The sequence below is a fragment of the Herpailurus yagouaroundi genome, unplaced genomic scaffold, assembly GCF_014898765.1.
Source record: "Herpailurus yagouaroundi ecotype Mexico unplaced genomic scaffold, PumYag 186, whole genome shotgun sequence".
Lineage (NCBI taxonomy): Eukaryota > Metazoa > Chordata > Mammalia > Carnivora > Felidae > Herpailurus > Herpailurus yagouaroundi.
The window spans coordinates 5052829-5058683 of NW_024412417.1; positions in this window are offsets into that span (position 1 = coordinate 5052829).

Below are 5855 nucleotides of genomic sequence, written 5' to 3' on the forward strand. Positions count from 1 at the left end.
TGAGTTGCTGAATCGTTCAGTGCGAACATTCACCCTACCCCCATACCTTCCAGTTACACTGGGCAATATACCCTTTGTTGTATAAGCTGGTAGGAATTAAATTTTCTTTTTCATGTTGTAAACAAGAATCCAAAACTGATAGAGTTTCTTACTATGATTACTTTCTTGCTCCAAAACAACAACAACAACAACAACAACAACAACAACAACAACACCTTGCTTTTACAGTCTCTTCTCTCATCAGACAGGGATTCGTTGAATAAACACTCGCTGCATACTACTGAATGTCTCTTTAATAGTTCACCCCCAGGCTCCAGCCGTAGTGAGGCCAGCTAGGACAGGTATGGGCAAGCAGTATGTGGGAAGTGGCCACAAATAGTGATTTTCATGCTGATGGGGATACACATTTTGCAGTAGCACTCAGCCTCAAAATTGTTCTTTCCCTCCATAGAATCAGAATGGTCTATAAAACCCTTCCCCCTTCTGGAAAGGGCGATGCCATTCTTTGGTATTGGGAGGCAACTGAAGCTGCCAAGTATAGAACACACATCAGAATATATCCACACTCATTTATTGCATTAGTATAAGTGATGGATCTGTGCAGTAGACAGAGAAAAAAATGGCAAAAAAAAAAAAAAACCCACAAGGTAATAATAATAGCAGCTACCATTGTTTCAGGATCTATTATGCTTGTAGGCATTGGCATTGTGCAACTTAACGAAGGTACTCGGAGACTCACAACAATTCTACGATAGGCGATCCGCACTCCACACGTGGTAAAAATTGAGATCGATCAATGTGAAGTGACTGCACAAAGCCACGCGGGTAGTCGTGGTTTGAATGGCGGCCCCACAGAGGCCCCTCATCTCCAGAACCTGTGAACATAACCTTCTTTGCAGAAGAAGGAGAAAAGGTCTTTGCAGATATAATTTAGTGAAACATCTGAAGATGAGATTCTCCTGGATTTAAGATTCCTCAATCCAATGACAAGTGTCCTTATAAGAGAAAGACAGAGGAAGATGAGTCACAGACACAGATGAGAAGGTAAAGGCAAAATGGGGGGCAGAGTTGGAGAGATGTATCTACAAGCCAAAAACTTCCAACGGCTGCTGGTAGTCATCTGAAATGAAGAAAGGCATGGCATGGATTTTCCCCTCAGAGCCTCCAGAAAGAACAAACCCTCCAACACCTTGGCTTTGGACTTCGAGTCCTCCAGAACTGTGAGAGGACAGATTTCCATGGTCTTAAGCCACCTGGTTTGTGGCGATTTGTTTTGGCAGCCCTGAGAAACTAATAAAAGCTGAAACTCAAACCCATGACTGCCTGCTCTTAGGAGTTCATGCTTGGATCGAAATACCATATTGAATAAAAACTACTTAAAAAGTGGAGTCTCGGTGAATACGAATAAGAGAATCGAGCATTCTGTGAAATTATCATAGAAGCTCTACAAAAGACATCACCGTCTGGTGCACACAGGTCTCAGTGAGAAGTACAGAAGAGCCTTCGGTGCAGAACAAGAATAATACAAAAGATAATGACCGCACGGTTTTCACAAGTTTGTTAGTCAAGAGATGTTGCAATTTAGCACCAGAAGGCAGCACTTAAGCTGAAGTGATGATTACTACCTATGATGTGTGTGTTTTGTTCATAAGTAAATAAGTGTAAGTAGATACATGTATATTTCACTAGTTAATGAATACAACATAGTATAAGTTTAAGCATCAGTTAACATTGTGGCTGTCTTTTCAAAGTTCTGAGTGTAAAATACTTACCTTTAGGAAAGGAATTTAACAGGTATTGAGGGACTCCCATACCAGATACTTCATGTGTTACCTCAAGCTTTGAAGCCCAGAAGCACTGCTCCCTTTTTCAAAAATGCGAAAGCCAGGCAGGCATTACTAGCCCACACTGGCCCCATACTTGAAGCCCCAAGAAGCAAGGTAACAGTGTTCAAGTCTAAACCTTTGTCAAAATGCACGCTGTGGTTTGAACCCACTTTCTCTGCCTCTAAATTCTGTATTTTCCCCTACTACATGATGACGTCTTCAAGTTGCTTCAAGTGTTGCTATGAAAAAGTCATCTACACTGATCAGTGGAGGTGACAGCTGGAGCTGGTATGCTGGGGACAGGCCAAGGGAGTAACCCTTCTGAAGAAGATACCAGAAGATAGACTTGCCTTCCCCGGGGAGGTGGGGGGGGGGGTGCGTTGGGGAGCAGGACCAGCTACCTAATTTGCAGGGCTTTGTGCAAAATGATGATGTAGGACCCTTGTTAAAAAATTGCCAAGAATTCTAATAGCAGGGTATTAAACTAAGCCCAGAGTCCTGTTACGTGTGGAGTCCTGTGGGACTGGGGAGAGAGCACACCTGTGAAGCTGGACATCTGGCTTGCAGAAGAGCGACCAAAGGGACCTTGGTAAAGATCTCCTGCCTAGGTCAGCACACCCTTCTCTCTGCTGCTTCCCATGCTCATGTAGGCTCCAGCGGTACTGATAAGAAGTTGGGTCAGAGTTATACTTTCTCAAAACAGGGAGAATCTTTAATGCCCTGCTCTTGGTTCTTACACAAGTAAACTACTGCATTGCACTGGGTGGATCCCTGCGTTACTTTACGGTTAGGGACCAGAAGTTCAAGTGCTTCAACAGAAGTATTTTTATGGCAGTGGTCTTTTAGGGAGATAGGTAAGACTCTCGATTCACTTACGTATGTATTTGATCCAAGCTAACATCAACCAAAGCAATGCCTCAGACTTGAAGGACAGTAGAATGAAATGGGAAGGGGGACTATCAAATTCCATTGCCCCAGAGGCCAGAGCTTCTGTGTAGATATGCCTTTGGCAGTCTCAGAAATGCTGCCTTTCAGTTTCGGTAAGACACTATATTTGAGTTGTCTTTTAGAGATCAGTATTTTCCAAAGTGTGTACAACTGAAAACTATTTTGAAAGATGTTAAGAGCTAATCGCATAAAAAATAGTTTCACAGTCAAGTAAGTCGGAGCTTTGTGCTACACAGAGTGTTTTACTACGGGATGTTTCACGGGCTCGTGTGCTGGAGTGGGCTAAGGCGTGCGGCTTTTGCACAGACATCTTGCGGGACCGTGTTCCGTGAAACACACTTTATGAAGCGCTTCTTTATGTGAAGCTGCCTTGCAGGCGGCATGCCAAGGAGGGCATTTTCAAGCTCCATAAGTCCAGGCACACTTGTTTAAGAGCTTGCTTACCTAGGAACTTCTGATTCGGCCATTCTTAGCTCATTACTTCCCCTCCCTAAGTCCCAGGTGGAGGTCGGTACACCTGTTCTCACAGTGTCCTGGCATTTGGTGCTCAGTTCTCACCCGAGGAGCAGATTATGACTGTGAAGATCGAAAAACATTCTCAGCTAATCTTAGCTGTGGGGTTAATACTGTCGCGGGGATCTTTTTGCAGCCTGTGCAGACGTGCGCTGCTCAAAGATCCATCTAGCACTCAAAATGAGGCTCCCTGAGTCTACGCCCCGGAACCCGCCGTCACCGCCGGAGCTGGCAACGTGCCTGGCTGTTCTTGTGTGGCCCAAGGCGAGTTGCTGCGTTCACTGAGACAAGTGGCTGCTGTGCTCTTCCTAATTTTAAATACGCCCACAGAGCAGAGAGGGACTCACAGTTTGATAGATAACTATTTAGTTTGCATCAAGAGTAACTGAGTTTTCCATCCCACTACACTTGAAAAACCCACCAGGCTATAAGAGCAACAGTCAATGAGCAAGCGACAACCTAGCCCACACAACCTGGGGCCCTGAGGCCTGGACGACGTTCCGTGGGATGTTGTGTGCCCACCGTGGACATCTTAAGTTCCCAGGAGGCCGGGAGTATGGAGCTAACCACCGGGGGGGGGGGCGGGGGCCCCCTATTCTGACGGGACTAATCACTTTTGGCACTGTGTGTGTTTGTTCACAGAAAGGGAAGTTGAAATCACAAGTGAGTGTTTATTAATAACTGGGCTATGATAAAGGAGTAACCAAAGAAATTCACCATTAAATGTTCAGGGTTGAAAGAGCCACATTTCTTGTTGTATTATATTATTCGTGCATTCATTTAACACATATATTGAGGCTCCATTTTGTGCCAAGAACTCTGACAGACCCAGGGGGATATGTAGGGAACACAACGGTCGCCGGCCCCCACCGCATGCTGCTAATTAGTTAGCTCTGAAATGGTTTGCTCCAGGGTATGATCGTGGAATTGTGATCAGGCCTCTTACGTCCCCTGCCTCAGCTCTCCCTGGCTCCCTGCTCCCCACATCCTCACAGCGTCACGGCTCACATCCTAGCTCACTGCCTCAGACCTTCCCCAATTCCTCAGCAAACTATGACTGAAGCCGGGACATATCATGGCTCTCAGTATTCTTCCTGCAATGGGTGGAATTATTTCGGGAGCTTGTGTGCTTTCAGAGGCTTTGACTGTTGTCTTATGTGGCTTGTTGTTGCCAGTCAAACCCAGGATATAGTCATTTTTTTTTTTTTTTTTGTAAATAACACCTAGGCTCCTGGGCCAGTCCTTCTAGATCACTTTTCCTCTTCCCATGTTGACCCAGCCTACTGACCCATGTTGACTGTATCTTCTGACCTTCCTCTTTAGTTCAGATCTGATGGTTACTCGGGTTAATGACTCTATACCTTTTTAGGCATAAACTCTTAACCGGAATCTTTTCTTCATTGTGTTTTCTACATGCCTACTTACTATCAGGTTTCCAGAACTGACACCCCAGCTGGATTCCCTGGTGATTAGAAGCCTCCTGATTCTAAACTAGAAGGTGAATTAATTACGACTTAGTTTGCTATCGATTTTGTACACCTGACCACTCAAAGTCAGACACAAAAGTTGCAACAGGATCTCCAACTCATAGTTTTGTCCTAGGCTTTCAGTCCGATCGTCAGGTCTCTACCCCCTCCTCTTCTTGACTGGTGCTGCTCTACATTGGTCATAATAAATCATCCCTATAATACAGACCTGGTGGGAGATGGCAAGGGGAGCTACTCTGAAATTGGAGAGTCTGTCAATGCAGGAAGTTAATTCCAACCACAGAGAATCCATGTCGCTTATATGCATCAAACAGGCGTTCAGTTGTCTTGGTATTTCATTCCTCCTAAGAAAAATGATGATCAGAAAGGCAGAAAAAAGCTGCTAACTTGCATTTCTTTGCTGAAAACGGTAAGAAAAAAAAGAGTGCATATGGAGGAAGAAGGCAATTCCCTACTACTGCGTTTTGAAGACAGAGAAACAGAAACAGCTAGAAGATATCCAAAAAAAAAAAAATACTCTGATAAAGGGGAGAGTAAGAGGAACAAGGAAAGAAAGCAGATGAGTCATGGTAGTTGTATTAGTCCATTCAGGCTGCTATAATGAAACACCAGACTGGGTGGGTTAAAGAACAGAAATTTTCTCATTGTTCTGTAGACTAGACACCAAATTCAAGGTGTGTCAGGGTCAGTTTCTGGGAAGGCCTCTCTTCCTAGCTTGAAGATGGCTGCCCTTTTGCTCTTCCTCACATGGCCTCATCTGTGTGGACATGGAGAGCAAGTTCTGGCGTCTTTCCCTCTTCTTATAAGGACAACAGGGCTATCTGATTAGGGATCCACCCGTATGGCTTCATTTAACTTAATTCTCTCCGTAAAAGCCACATCTCCAAATACAATCACACTGGTAGTCAGGGCTGCAACACAGGAGTTTTGGAGGGACAGAATTTGGTTCATAACAATACCTAGTGGTGATTAACATCACCTAGGTATGAGCAGAACATAGTCTGAGCAATGTGGGGTCACATAACTAGTGGTTAACAAGACAGATTCTCGATTTAAATAGGCATGACTTTGAATTCTGGTC